This window comes from Drosophila yakuba, chromosome 3L (assembly GCF_016746365.2).
Source record: "Drosophila yakuba strain Tai18E2 chromosome 3L, Prin_Dyak_Tai18E2_2.1, whole genome shotgun sequence".
Lineage (NCBI taxonomy): Eukaryota > Metazoa > Arthropoda > Insecta > Diptera > Drosophilidae > Drosophila > Drosophila yakuba.
In genome coordinates, this window is record NC_052529.2 from 11,368,303 (window position 1) to 11,384,889 (window position 16,587).

At 37.5% G+C, this 16,587-nt stretch overlaps 1 long non-coding RNA gene across 2 annotated transcripts; it reads right to left on the reverse strand.

Moving 5' to 3' along the window:
- Positions 1 to 6,664: 6,664 nt before the first annotated feature.
- Positions 6,665 to 16,044, reverse strand: LOC120321511. Of its 2 annotated transcripts, XR_005561152.1 has the most exons (3): positions 15,700 to 16,029; positions 6,907 to 11,886; positions 6,665 to 6,801 (listed from the first exon to the last, which is right to left on the reverse strand). It is a non-coding gene; the product is annotated as an uncharacterized LOC120321511 (long non-coding RNA). The 2 variants fall into 2 exon arrangements; XR_005561151.2 differs by having other exon boundaries at positions 6,665 to 11,886; positions 15,700 to 16,044.
- Between the last annotated feature and the right edge of the window lie 543 nt (positions 16,045 to 16,587).

Genomic DNA, 16,587 nt, shown 5'->3' on the forward strand with positions numbered 1-16,587 from the left:
TTCTTTCAGCAGCCACCGAACCACTGAAAAGCGGCAACGCCGCTCGCCGCACAACCCGTTACTGCCACGGCCATGGCAACTGCACTGCGAGAAACTGGGCTCTACCAGGCACTGCTTAGCAATAGCCATACGGCTAAGTTATACACTGGAAGAAACTGAACGCACTGAAGAGCGGAACATGTTCAACAAAGCCATTCGATTCAAATCAACATGACATGGATGTTTTTGCAGCAACTGAAAACATATCAATAAATGTAGGTTTTCCATTTTAATCTAAATGATATCTGAAAATTGTAAACTTTTGTTTTAAATTCAATAAATTTATTGAACAAATAAATAATAATTCTTATTCTTAAAGCTTAAATAAATTTGCTGGCTAGTTAAATTTCCATAGATCCATGTATACCTGCAGCATTGGAATAGATATAGTAGGCTTAACTTTGAAAATAAGCGCTGTGTACATCTAGTTTCTTTCAGTGCATAGCTGCAGTAGTTACACAAACGGCAACAATCGCTGCCTCGCGATCAGCAGGGGAAGACAATTGGGCAACCAGTTTGGGCTAGGCTTACAACTTGTTGTTGTTGCTGGTGGGCTGCGATGGGTACTATGAACTTGGCTGAAAAGCGGCAACGCTGCAGTTGGCCAAAACTGGCTGAGGTTACCAACCAGAAGTGCAGCAATATGAATAAATCTCAAAGACTTACGCTTCACTTGGGTATAATCGGCTATAAAAGTAATCTTTAAAGGTCAAAACCTTTTAAAGAGGTTTTTTGTAAGAGGAAAACAAGTCCATAGTAAAGTGTGTATGTAAGATTTACTTTTATTATATATTGAACTATATTTCCTTGAAGATAAAGGCCTAATCCAAACCTTGAACTGAAAATATACATGCAAGATACAAATATATTTATTTGGTACTAGGTTTTTAAATTAATGATATTTACACTTTAAATGTTTAACTGACATGCAATTTATATATGCAATATGACATGCAATTAATATATTTTTAATAAATAAACAAACTGTGATTAGCAAAACAAGTGCTGGGCCTCTCAAAAAAGACGTTCCGTTGAAAGAACATCTTAATTTGTATCTCAAAGATACTTCGCAACTCGCCTACCTCAATGAAAGTGATTTTCGCCTAATTCGCATGCAAAGTGTAATTGCGGCAAGACGTGTTCCATATTTCGCCAGAACATCGAGTGTAGAAAGTCATTTAGAATGCTGTCATTCTTCTTGTTATGGCGAACATCTAGCATCTACCTCAAGTCATTACCAAAAACGAAAAGGAAAGCGGTCCAGGGGGCAAAATCGCCAGGCATTTGACAATATTTTCTTTTGGTTTTTTTTGGACCCATCGCAATATTCGGTCATTTCCGAGAATAGAAAACCGAAATGAAAAGGGTGCAAGTGTACGCGCGAACCGTTGACAACAATATTTGAATAAACAACACTCAGTCTACGTACATAGATCGTATGGGAACGCAGAGATATACATAGGTATATATAGTATATAGTATAGAGCATATAGTATAGAGTAGTACGTGTTGGTCGAGATGTACGCGGTGCGGTTATTGTGGGGTTTGATGGGGCGAAACTACAATCAGTTCCAATTAGATGCGAAAATAGAATTCAATTGTCACGTCATAAAAGATTTAATTGAATCAATTTCACGTCACAATTCGTTCGCATTTTTTTCGTTTTTTTTTTCGGCTACATTTCGTTATATTTTTAAGTGAGTTTCGCATATTTTTATACATTTTTTCGTATTTTTATACGAATTTTGAACCTACGAGACTCTGGTGCGCGTCTTTTGTTTTTCCGCCGAGTCCGAGATGCGAGATTCTCAAGGCAATTTAATGATGTCTCATGACGCGACTGGCGCTGATAATTTCCTTGACTTTGTAATTTATTGGTGTTTTTAAAAATATTTTTGAGTGTGTGGCTAGTGCGGCCTACTACTAAAGATAGTTTTCGCATTCACGACAACACGTTTCGATTATGGACCACACGCGTTTCCCAAAATTCCAAGCTTACCACATTTTCGCTGCGTGTTTTCCCATAGTTTCCTTTATTATCTGTTTTTTTTTTTAAGTTTAGAATCCAGAACATCTAGCACACCTGCACGGTATTCCCCACAAAAAATTCCGAACTTTAAGACGATGTCTGTCGCCTATTTGCTGTACTATTTAACTTAACTTATTGTTTGCTTCAGGCTTTGTTTTAAATTTCTCCTCCTTTTTACCCGCTCGCTGTTTTCCCAACGCGTTCCATTCTAAACTGAATAAATAGATTGGTGTGTCACTTTTGTCAACAATTTGCATGCATATTCTCCAATGCGGAATTTCTGTTATTGAAGCACACAAATGTATCTATATTTGTAGACATTAAGAGAAAAAAAGTGGCAGCAAATAAAAATGAAAACAACAACAAAAAATGGCTCAAAACACAAAAAAGATGACAAATATTTGGTCAAGTCCTCTGGTTTTTGTTTTTGAACAATTCCGCTCTTGGAACTACACATCCCACATTTGTTGGCTAATTAATCTAAGTTTTTTCCTCAAGCTTTTTCTTTCTTTAATTTTTTTTTGGAATTTCTGGTCATGGAAAGTCTGCAGCTTTATCGGATCTTTGGCACGTGTATTACCCCATCCAAAAACCAAAAATCGGTTCGATTCAAGAGAGATTTGCGCAGTCTAAGTTTTTTGGATTTGTCACATCAACTGCGGTCGTAGGTGGACTCGTTTTGGACGTGTTCATTATTATTTTTTTAGCGGCACGTGGCTAAGAGAAATTTTCGATCGTTGTCCGGGGTCTTAGAAAATGGGAATATGTTCTTGCTGTCAGAAAATCCATAAAAAAAAACACAAAATAGTATTCAAAATGTGTGTTATTAATTAATTTCCTTAAAGCGTCGTTCTGGCTTTGGTCAGGGTGAAAATTGAAAAAGCTTTTCCAAGAACTGGCGTATATTTGGACATTTTGAAAATACACATACTACTAAGAAGACTTCAAATTGGCTTTTTGGCATAGCTAATCAGTTTTCTTATACACAAGTGACAGAACAAACACGATCTACTTATATACTTAGAAATTGATCAGAACTACAGCTGTTGTAATCTAAAAACTGCAAGATAGTTCACATATGATCCTTCGTTATAGGTAAGAAAGAAAATATTGTTTTTTTTAGATTCCTTCCTTAATTACCTCAGCTATTTTCCGCATTTGTGCAAAAACCCAAGCCAGAAAGAAAAACCTGCAAGTCCATGCCCACCTGACTTGACCCAATTTAGCTCGAAAAAAAAAGAAAACCCTAAAACCCCTAATCCGAGACAATTGTACTGGCAATCTTCTCTTATTACTAAACCCCGAATTACAGCCTGCTCCCATATTATAATGCCATCAATTCCATTGTAGTCGATTGTTAGACGCTGATGTTTTGTTTCCCCTGCCGCCCCTCAAAGTGTCATTATTCCCACAGTGAGCGAAGAGAAAAAACTTGACCCGTCCGTCCGTCTGTCCGTCCGTCCGTTTGTCCGTCCGCTGACAAGCGAGCGGTAAAAGATTTGGGAAAATCGGAAAAACTCTAGGGGGAAAATGTGCCAGAGGGCAAAATCCTCAATTGTCATGTTTCTTGACAATTTGTCTATGGGCAATGGGCAATCACATCAACCGATTCATACCATTCATATGGATTCATACCATACATATGTACATCCCGAGCATCCATCTCGTCTTTGACAGTTTCTATGACCTTCGAATCTTTTCAGCTCTGCTCATTCTTTTCGTTTCCCTTCGCCCAGCCTCTTTTCTCTTCTTTGTTGTAAACAGACCGCAAATAGATCTTACAATATATTATTTCGATTGGACACGGCCGCTCCTCAGATTCAGATTCAGATACAGATACAGATACAGATTCTTCCTCTCGCTCTCCTATTCCCTCGCACTCGTCACCTCTCTCTTTCACGCCCTCAACCATTCCAAGCTGCAGAGGAAGATACCTTTGCTTGGTGTCCAAGTTCAGTGGGCACCACAAGTGCCGGCGAAATTATAGCAATCTTAATACCAGTTTTGTATTTGCTGGACGTCGATAAATAATGTTTACGAACTATAATTTCAGTTGAGTTGCGGGGCCCTCAAGTTTTTTTAACCTAGCCTAGTCACGACTTTCCACCCTAATGGCGAAAAGTATCTTTTAAGCTAGGAGTATCTTTAGATAGCATGATAGAGATAGTTGTATATGGAAATGGAAAGGCTTATATTACTTTAGAATAACTTATTTAAATATATATATATATATACATATATTTTTTAATACAGTTCTATTATTTTGGACGCAGCAGTGAGTGTAACAAGTGCCTGTGTGTGTGTGTGAGTATCTGTGAGGTGTTTGCCTGTTTGCATTACGAATTTTGTTTTTCAATTTGTGGTTTTTGGCCCTCCGCTGTGCTTGTTGCTGTTGGCTATGTTTTTGTATTTGTATCTGTATCTGTGTCTGTGACTCAAATGGTTTTCGGTATCGCTTTAGATTTGGTTGTTTTTCGAAAACTGATAAGCGGCGTTGTTACCAACTGTGAGCCAAACCGTCGACTGTGACAAACAAATGTCGGCCGACGACGAAAGCGGAAATGCGAAACCCGAGCAACAACAGCAAAATTATGAAAACCCAAAACAACAACGGCAGCAAAATAAATGTCAACAGTAATTGTAGCATTTCCAAGGTTTTCACAATATGAATGATAGCTGCACGCACACAATTACATAAACATGTATGGCATATGTAATTACACTGGCAGAAAATCAGACCGTTTCCATTCCAATCTTTATAAGTTCCTGTACAATTTGTACCTTAAACAGTAATGGAGCTTGTAACACTTTTTGTATGGAAATACAAACTATTGCCGTTGAACCCAGTGACTAAATGCAATCTAAAACAATTTAAAATCACTTTATAAATGTTACAACAACATGAATTTTACATTTTGAACTTGCTTGACTTTTGTTCGCTCTGCATGACTGTGTTCTCGTATTTGTTTGTACACTTTCCATTTGTACCTGGCTTGGCAACAAAGCGACAATCACAAAAGCAGAAAAAGCAACAGCACAACAACAACAACAACAACAACAGCAACACTAATGAACAGCGAAGGTTTCGTAAATCGAAGCAACAACAATACAGCACTTAAAACAAGCAACAAAAGTAAAACACCAGCAGCAACAAGAACAACAGCAGTGGTGTAAAAATTGTGAGTCATCTGCAAGTCGGTGCATTTTATTCCAAGATGTGCACAGACGCGGGCAAAACAATAGTATCACACGATACATTTACTCCAAATGAATTTGAATTTCATTTTAAATTAAATACATATATTTTTACTTATTTATTATTACTTATTATTATTAATATTATAATATTACTTATTATTATTAATAATTTTTCAAAGTGCTCAATTGGCTTGTTCATGTTTTGGATCTTTTGCTTTCTTTTTTTAAAACTAAACAGGTTACAAAATTTGTTTTTTTCAATGAACCCTTCTAGATATACAAATGAACTACCTTCAAGATAACATAAATTAAAAACCTATTTTTTTGACCCCGTCTGTGTGCGAGAGTGTGCGTGTTTCGTGTTGCCAGGGGCTCGATTCATTCAATGAGCCAACTCCAGCGACGACGTCAGCAGCAACAACAATGGGAACAATGCATAAACAGCAACAATATCAAGCAACAATAGCAGCAGCAACAACAGCAGCACCAGCAACAACAACAACAACAGCAACAACAGCAGCAACAATAATATTAACAACACTAACAATAACCATGGGCCACATGTGCAAAAATTGTTTAGCATAGAAACAAAAGATAAACAAGAAGCAAGTGTAGCACAAAAGGAGCGAAGGTAATAACAGTTGAGCTCTGGGAAAGCAGATAAGTGGCAAGAGTAGGAAGAAAAGTCATCAGCGAGGGACTTGTGGAAAATCGAAGTGGAAATGGAGGGGAAGGAAATGAAAGGAGGGACGACTGCGTACGTAGTATGTATGCGAGTACTACTGTACGGTGATTATCAGATTAGAGCGGCAAAAATATCCGTAAGCCCCCTGGAGACCATTTCAACGCTTGGCAAAAATAAACAAATTTCCCGAGAACAAGTATCCGGCAGATACATCTGAATTGCCACGAAGTGGCCACAATGCTGCGGCATTGGATCTTTTTTGTTTTGCAGCAAGAGCAAGTGGATAGGCAATTATTATGCGAATATTCAGGCAATAAAAAATGTAAATTTTTTTTTGGTGTGTGTGTCTGTCTTGCTTTGCTGCTTATCTAGCTGGTGGTGCTCCTATTTCCCCGCCCTCGACTGTCGTTAATCCCCAGAAGATGAGCAAAAAAGATACAAGATACAAGCGGCATGCACTTAAGTACATGCCCGAGGGCCAAAAGCTCAACGCTAATTAAATAATAGCAGAACATTCGTTTTCTTGTCTAAGGTACATTGTATGCGATGTATACGAGTATATTTGTATCTGTGAGATACGCATACGCGTTTATCAACAAGAGAAATGCTCAAATTGTATGCGAATTTTTAGTATTCCTTTTCGGTGAGTCGTTTGTTTTCACCATCTTAGTTTTTGTCACAGTTAATATGGGAATGAAATGAAAAAAAACAGATTCGTGACTGAGGGCAATTTATTTAGAAACTTCCATGGCAAAAACTTAAAACAAAAGTAATTTCTACATATAATAAGATACTTCAGCTCGATTAGATATTCTTCTCTTCATTTCTTTCGCCTTCAATGCGGGAATATCTATTTTCGTTCAAAAAAAAAGGGAGGAGATTATCATTCGCACAGTCACACAATTGGTTGTGTGTGGCATATTTGTCTTGTGCGGATTAAGATTTAAGCACTTACTTTGTAATTAATTATTTGCTTATTTACACGTCCCAACAGATATCGAAACGAGACATCATCTGCATAGAAACCCGTCAGTTCTGTCAGCATCCCGGCTCTTATGATTGTAGATTGTTATCTCGGAACAGGTTCCTTTGTGAGTAATTCGTTTTTTTTTTGTTTTACGGATATTTTCGCTCTCAGGAAGCATTGACTCGTCTGAGGTCATTCTGGATGTATGAATATATATCAGCTGTACTCGCATTACAATCAGGTTATATCTCCGATCGATGCATTCAGTGGGATAATTACCATGTTCGTTGAAGGAATCATCACAATCCATTTAATTTCTCAAGTTAACATTTAATATATCTGGGACAGCTGGTTAAAATAATATTATTTATTGTTTTAATAAATACTTCAAAAGAATTTCCAATGAACGTTATCTAAATTTAGGTACGCTTATTACTAAAGAGTTGTATGTGTTTCGTGCTTACATCCATTAACAGAAATTAAATGGGTTATGTTTTTGTATGATCTTACATATTTCCCAGTACTTGTATAGATGGTTTAGTTACCAGTTAATTATTACAGAATGAAAACTCATGCTGAACTCGAATTTTCCATTATTAGTGACTTCTAGGAATCCGCTCGAAACAATTTCAGTTTCAATTGCTGAAATTAGTGCTCGAGATCATCTATCGTGACTGAATCACAATTTGAAATCCCTTAGCAACCTTTAGTGTAATACTGTGATATTTAGATGGCGATGGCGATGGCATCTTCCCGGGAATTCAGATAGCATTTGCACAGCAACTGCACCACTGCATCAGTGCATCACATTGTGTGCACGCGGCAATCCACCAATGCCGAACCACTGAACCACGCAACCACCGAACCACTCGACCACACTCAATGACTTTATTTTAATTCGAAATTTGCCTCGAGTTTTTTTTTTTGTTTTTTTAGTTTGCCCATTGTGTCTTGGTTTCCATCGGTGAGTTTCAGTTTTTCAGTTCTTCAGTTTTTTAGATGGGCATTAGTCATCCTCAAAGCCACTGTCATCGTCTCCATTCTGCTGTGCAATTTGTCTTTTGTTTTTCCTTTTTTTCTAGTTTTTTTTGTTTTGTTTTTTATTTTATTTGCAATTTTCATTTCAGCTGCTTAAGTGTTAAGGTTGCCGATTCTTAGGCTTCAACCTGTTGTCGTTTATTGTACTTGACAGCAGCCATCGAAAGGGCAAGCAAACACATATTTCGCAAAGCTCATTAAGTTTGTTTTTTCCTCCGGCTGTTTTCTCTCCCCCCAGACCCCCCACAAAAAACAAACTCCTCCCCCCAGACTTTTGGATATTCGAACCCGAACTGTGCTAAATTTCGTAATCGAAAGTTGTTTTGATGGCTCGGCTTTTGGGTGAGCAGCGCTTAGTCAATGATATTAAGTAATACTTAGACACGACTGTGTACCGCCAAATGCACAAACATATATATATTCTTTTTTTTTGTGTGTTTTTTTCTAAGCTAGTACTGGATACTTGGGGTACTCGAGGCCTCATTTGCATGGGCCCGTCCACTTGGAATTGAAATTATATATTCTGAGCCCCCCAGCGAGCGTAAACATTCGCCGCAAGTTGTTTAGTTGTTTATGCAAGCTGCTGTTGGCATTAGTCATACTTTGGCCACTATACAGATACAGATACAGATATAGTCCATATAGATGGAACGAAGTTCCAGTTGCAAAGGTCTACTTATTATACTATCTTCCGATAGCGAGCTCAACAGGGAACTGTTTGAGAAATTCAAGAGGGAATCCAAAACCAGGAAGCCCATTTCAAATAGGAAGCATTGGCGAACAAATGCGCGTAGCAGTGAGCATATTTAAGTAGGTAAATATTTATAGGAAAATTGGCACTTGTTTCACAGAAGGCTTAGGAAGTTTAAAAAATATATATTGTAAAACAAAAGAAGAAAGTTGACTGTGCAATCTTTGCAGTATTAAATGCATTCTACAGAAAATGCTGAGCCAAATGTTTCTAGTTATTACATTACTCGAGTTTTATAAAAGTTGCTTAGCTATTAAAAAAAATGTTACAATCAACTAGTAATTTAATCTAGATGCACGACCTATCCCATCCATTAACTTGAATTCCCACATCTGCAGCACACAAAATCTACTTAAAGTCGTTACTTTTCGCAATCGCAGCAATCTTAAGTACAATTATATATAAATTTAATTCATCGCGTAATGAGAACTTTTTAAATCGGGCGATGATGTCAGCTGAATTTCAGAGTGAATCTTTTCCTCGTTCATAATTATTTGAAAGCAAATGACTTTCATATAATTGCCATATAAGTATGTTATGCACTCACACCGCCGACTGCCAAGTGCAAAAAATATAGGTCCAGTTGGTATCAGTAGACGCAATTTTTGAGGTGTCATGGCCATGATGCGGCTATATCAATTAGCAGCTCCCCTACTTATCACTCGTCCAGTTTGCAATGGCTAATGTAGGAGTGAGTTGGTGGGGAAATGTGGGGCGAGAGCGCCAACGGAGTCACATGGCGAACTGCACTAGGGAATGGCCAGTCAACCGAGTGATCGGTGCAAATATTTGCCCAGGCAACTGCAATCGTCTGGTTTTTGGCTTGGGTCAGGTGGAGTGCACTTGGCACGTGTTATCAGTGAATCAGAGGTCTGGATGTGGATATACTTGGCATGCAAAGCGCATGGCGGACCCACCTTTATACCGCCCTTAAAAAAACAAACCGCCAGACAGATAGAAGCGCGCACAATTGCGGGCAAGCTAATAGTAACGCAGCGGTCGTAATCTGGAAAGTAATTCCAGAAAGAATAGAACTTCAAGTTATAATGTACATTTAATAATAAAGTAATAAGAGTAGTCCTATTACATATATTATACATATATACATATATTATTATATTATATAGTATAATGGTATTTGAATGGTATTCTACTTATATGGAAATGCTCTTAAAATTCCATTTTAAAGGTGCAATACAATATAATGTTTATAACGTTAAGCCAATTCGAAGATAAGTAAATACTACATAAATACTACACAAAGAAAATAATTTGTTTAATATATATTATTTTTTTTTCTTTTCTACTTTAAATTTAAAATTTCAAAAGCCCCCAAAAATCAGTTATAAATTGAAGTATTTACATATGAAAAATGAATTTTATTAACACTTAAGCATGCCATGTAATTATTAGCATAATGATAAGTAGATAAATTTCTAAAAATAAAATATGCCAATAATATTGTAAGATGCTAATTTTTCAGCCATTGCTGTGCAGACTTTAAAATAGAACGCACTTAAGTTGAGTGCGAATTGTAGAGCTCCATTTCTGCCGGCAAACCAATTTTCGATAGACGTTTCTGAAACTAGACCCCTCTAAAAACAAACTTACCAACGCGGTCTGGAGGTTCTTATCAGGCGTAGAGGGCCCTCTTATCAAGCTGGCTAGCTACTCCAAAACACTAACCGATTATAATTCTTATCAACATTCGATTTCTCATGGCCGTACTTATTTTCCAGACGTTCCGTCTTCTGCGAATTTGTTTACGCCGAAACAGAATTTGGTCAACAAAGCTCTCAATTGTCTCATTGATAGCCGAAGAATTTTCTTTCATATTAAAATAGAAATTCACTCGAATTCGAATCATTTGCAGAGATTCACAAACAAGTAACCCGATACCACACACTCACTTTAATCAGTCAGATCACGATCCAATGCAATGAATAATCGAAACATTATCGAACGGAAACGATGTTGTGATCACTGATCAATGATCATTCAGTGGGAAGCCACTGAAGTGTGGCAAATTCGAGAGTGGTTTCATTTACACAATTTGTTAATAAGCACACACAGGGGTATAAAACAAACTAAAAGTAAATTAGAAATTTTATCAAAACATAAAAGCAAGGCGTTAAAAGCAGAGCTAATAAACTAAAGCCCAGCTAAACTAACAAATAAATGTAAAAGCGGATAAGATCAAAAAGTAGAAAAGATAATATAGGGGGCCTCAATACACTCGAGTACATTAAGATAAGGCAAGCAAAGAGTTTGGGCAAAGGAAAAAACAAACATGGATAAGCCTCAGCCACAAAGGTGGTACAACAACGAAGAAAGCAACAATGAAAGTCATTTATAGCCATAGATAAACAAGCATTGTGACTTAGAGCACTTGATAGACACGATTTAAGCTAAATAATACTTACATATATCTTTTATTTTCGTTACTAGATCGAAATCGCGCGATTGATTGGCCCGCAAGGCCAGACGGTTTTATAATTTTAGATTCCAAAGATAGACTTCTAATGTGGGAATTACCACCACTCCTTAGAGATAACATCAAAGTACAACCCGAGGAGCATGTTTGGTCATACTCGTATGGTGGTGACAGCCCAAGTTGGTTGGGATAAGATAAGATTCGGGATGTTTTGCTGTCTGGCCCACTGATGTCATAACTCCCCAGTTTGCAAATCTCTGGATGCGACTTGTTTTCGGGGTTTTCCAAGTGATCTGTAGTTCACTAGCGACTGCTGGGTGACCCAGAGCAGGTTAATAACTTTCAGCTGATGGGCAGCTCTTAACCCCGAAACGCCTCGGATGTCAGCTTCTTAACCTTATGGTTCTTTTGGCCATAACTCGCTTACATAACTAATATGCGAGCCACGTTGTTGTCACCGACGCCATATAAAAATGTCTTGTATAGTTAGTCTCAACCGCCTTTTTTCTTGCTTTTCGCCCCTTAAGTTATTGTCGGGCTTTCAAGAGTACATGAGCACTGTTCGGTTTTTTACTTTTTGTTTTCAGTTTTCAGTTTGCTGATTTGTTTTTTATGATTGCTCTGCGACTGCGAAGGCGGCGACAACTGATGACGATTGTTGCTGCTGCTGCTGCTGTTTGCATTACATGAAAATGACCTACAAATAAGTGAAGCTCTCAAGTCGTTGATGTCACTCTTGCACACCCTGCAATCCATTTAAATATATATATATGTTATTATATAATAATCTCATCTCAAAAAAATAGAATATATTAAACGTATCAAGTTTACTATATTTTTATATAACAAATAGCAATCCATTTGAATATATACATATATGTTATTATTGAAGAATCTTAAATCAAATTTCTATGTACCATAACAAAAAAGTGAATTTATTAAACGTAACAATTTTACTATATTTTAATTTAATATTTAATATTCCGAATGTTTAGTTTTCAATTTGAACTAATAAGCATAGTTTTCAAACGCATTCTAAACTTTTTTTTAGTATTTACATGTATAGCACTACATTAATTTAAAATGCCCTTACGATTTTAAAGGCCTTTGTTTAGTCGCAGCTCACTCAGTTATTTAATTATATTTACTGGTTGCAGTGCAGCAAAAGTTCGTTGGAGTGAGTAACGCAGCGCAATCCTGATGCAGTTCCTCTGGCGAAACATGAGGAAAAGGCAACGGAGCAAACAATTTGCATTATTAATTTAATTGAAAAACTTGTTAAATTAAATATTTAAATTTCGATGCAGCTTCGCAGTCGCAGTTGCAGTCGCTGTCCTCGTCTCGTCGGCAGTTTCAGTTTCAGTTTCAGTTGCTTGTCGACGACGTCGAACAATATGGCAAATGATAATATTAATATGAATAAATGCAAATTGAGTTACATACTCGTACTCGTACTCGTACTCGTGCAGCAGACCGCTGATTGTGGCAAACAGATAGATAGATAGTTGCGGCAATTGTGGGGCTTGGCATCCACTGGGGACATTTATAGAACATTGCTGCAATTAATATGCTCGGACATCGACTGTGGGCAGTGGAGCCACTTTTGTGGCAAATGTATGTGTACACACAAAGCGAGACTCTCTATTGAGTGTCGTGTTGTGGGAATGCACATCAAGGGAAACAGGTTCAGGATTACATTTGCATGGATATTTAACATTTAATTTAGACACAATGCTGTTGGCTTGTTTAGAGTTTAGTAGATAAGTTTTCTTTGCTTCCATCCTAAATTTAGCTCAACCTGATTATTGATAATACGCACCAGAAACCGCGTTTCCTTGTCTACATTTGTTGCCTAAATGTTCTTTAGGCAACCTAAAAAGAGGTGTTGTTCAATCAAGTTAACAACTCCATCATAACGCGAACAATCAATCTCGCCCGCTGCTCCGTGTGCCACACCTGTCCCCTCGGCGACGTTCCAGATACAGATACAGATGCATAAAAAGATACAGATACATTGACTTGGAATTAGCAATTTACGAGCAGCCTCGCCCGCTCCAATGGACCCCCAATGAGAATCGATCCCGGCACACGGTCTACTGATCAATGTCGTCTCTACTTTTTTGTTATTTTTTTCACCATTTCTAAACATTTTTATTGCAGTTTTCAATTTTCATTCGCGAGGTGTTGTCGCTGCCATTTAGGATTTAGCAATTTACGATCGAGACGGCTAGACGTTAGTATGGATAGTTAGATACTTGGATAGATAGAATCCAATACGTAACGAATCGCAACTGGCCCAGCCAGACGAGACGTGTGAATTTCAATAGTGCCACTTGCATTGGGGCGATAAGTCGCTATAGTACACTATATATGTCCCACATATACTCGTCTATATGAGGCTCAAAACTATTTTTTTTTTTTTTTTTTTTCCAGATAGGGGGACCAGATGCCGATGGAACGATGGGGTTAGGCTGGGATCGTTGGGTTGTCTGGGGCCTAAATAGAGGGACGGCTTGCGTCCAGGTAGGTTGTACATACAAACGTATGTATTTATTTAGATCTCTGCTCGTGTCGTGTCGTGTAAATATTTGCAATTGAGTCTACGATTTTTTACTATTTGTTTACAGACGTAATCAATAAAATTTCTAAATAGCCCCCAACACACACACTCACACTATCACACACTGAAACAAACTGGGCACGAGCACGAGCATACTTGAAATGGAAACCCAATTATAGAATGCAACTACCAGACGCAACAAAATAAAAAAATTTAAATTTAAATATTTATGAGTTGTTGTCGTGCCATGCTTAACGTCATTCTTTCTTATGACTGCTGATTTTATTATTATTTTTATTTTTGTGTTTGTTTTCGCATTTGTTTTCGTTTCGGGTGTTCGAGTTTTGTTATTATTCCAATTTTCGAGCCAGACGCAATTTATAGTTTTTTATGCTTAGAATTTTTGGGTTTCGGGGTAAAGCCGGCCTATTGGATACTCTGCATGCATGTATTTTTATCAGTATCGTTACTTTAAATAACAAGTACAAAAAGTATGTTCAAAAGTATGTTCAAAAGTTTCTTTCAAATAGTTTTTTTCACTACAGCGAAGTATAAACCAGTTATCATAAATATTGCCTATGATTTGTTCTGCATTTTTGCGGGTAAACAATTTATTTTAAAAGCAAATATCACAAATATCACAATAAATTATATAAAAAAAGGTTGATAAGAACCTTTGTATACAATTTCACTTTCAAATATCCAATAAGCATTCGCAGCCTTTGGGCTAATCTCCCAAATGGCTCAAAAGGATTTTTCACTGGGCTTAACTCTTGAAAGTTTTAAAAGCAATATCTTTAAGTATTCCAAGCGAAAGAAAGTTTTCAATTCACATTCGAGATCCCTGGACAACCTTTTCCCCTCTACCCCCCTCCCATCCATCGTAATTGAATTTTTGAATATTCTCAAATCCAATTGGGGAAACGGGACAGGAAAAGTGTTTTTCTGCCTTTGCGTTTTTGGGGGCCAAAGGTTACAAAATTTATCAGCTCAACTGGAGACCCCAAGCGAAACTCAACTTTGATGACTTTTTGTTGTTTATAGTTTTTTGTTTGTAACTTTTTTTCATTTTTTTTCTACGCCAGCTAAACAGTTTTTGGTTGTATTTTTCTGCTTTTGGGTCTTGCCTTAGAATATTTCTTTATTGCGCGTTGGCGGGGACAGATAGCGAAAGAGACGGGTATAGGGGGCGGAGAAAGAGAGGGAGGGCGGTGGGTCGACAAAGACGACAACATGTTTCGGCACACCTTTTGCCATTACTTATGGATAAAGTGTGTGTCTGTTTATGTGTGCACAACTCATAAGCATCGATGTGTGGCCCAGGTGTGTGTTTGTTGTGTGTGCGAGGAGTGTTTGCTTATCTCGGCTGTGTGTCCCCATAGGTGTATATATATAATATACACACACACACACACACGCGCGCATTGCATATTGTGTGGTGGGCGGGAGGCGTGTCAGTGGGCGGAGGCCGTATTCTTTATTTGCATAGCAATTTTCGTAGCTGCTCTTCCACTAAGGCGACTTCTTTTTTTCTTGTTATTTTTTATGTGTGTTTATTTTTCAGTTTTATGCCGATACGCGAAAACGAGAGCGCCGAAAAGTAAAAATATAATCATAAAAAATAGGCAATGCGGCTCGTGGATGAGTTTGCACCGAAAGAAATCACAAGTGGCTTACTAGTCAAATACTTAATTTAGTTCTGCTTTCAATATTCATATCCATAAGATACTTTAACTATCTGCTGTTCAAAGATTTATGAAACTCAAAATACATACAAATCCTACAAAAATGAAAGGTTTTCCAAACAATAAAAAGAAATAACTAATTGAACTAGCATTTTTTTTTTAATATTTCATTGTTTGTTCCTTGGCATAACGAATTTCGCACTCTGACAATAATAAACAATTAGTGTTGAGCATTTTTTTGTTGTGCAAATTATTTCGGGGTGTGTGCCGTGTTTCAGTTCGTATAATAAGTGTAGTATTGTATAGTACTTACTATATGCTCAAACTTGACCTAGGCGGCATTATCAACATCGCACGTGTCGTGTTCGTCCAAAGGAGAGTAGGGTACTCACACCTTTTCCCATGTATCTACATATGTACGTATATATAGATTCCAACATTTATAGCACCCCCAACCCCAATCGAACGCAGAATGCGCCGCCACCTTTGGCCATTCGTAATATTTATAGAAATAATCAAAAATTCAACACGAAATCAATAATAAACGTAGAATTTCATGCCTTTCCTTTATTGCTTCCTCCCCAAAACTCTGACTCTGACTCTGACTCCCTATAAAAATCCCCCCACCTCCCCCCTTCCGATTCACGTTTCGCACTCTCTCCCGACGACGATTGCCGTCCCTTGTCAGCTATTATTTATTGCGTTGAAAAGTTTCATTATCAATTTTTTTTTCCTCTCTTATTTTTTTACAATTTACATAAGGCATAAGGTCTGGGACGTCGACAGCGCTGCCTTGCAACTTTGTTGCGGCTTCCAGTTTGTCTATATAGATATGTATATATGAATATATATACTCTGTATATACAACTGCGAAGCGAGTTGTAAAGTTGCCACTGCCACTGGATGTGGCATCAGTAACACGAGGCACACCATCAACAAATACAGCAACAACCAGCTAGCAACAACCAGCAACAATGACACAAAATGGCAGTGTAAAACTTTTTTTTTAGTGATAGCCATAGATATTACCAATGGGCACTGTGGCTGCCAACGCGAGTAATAACAATTCGACGAGGAAAGGCAACATATACTCGTATAGTATTGCTTTGGGGGTAAAAGGAGTTATTAAGTGGTCTTAAAAGCACTTGGAAAGATTAACTGTTTTACTTTATGATAAACGAGAGGCTTTTTTTTTTATGGA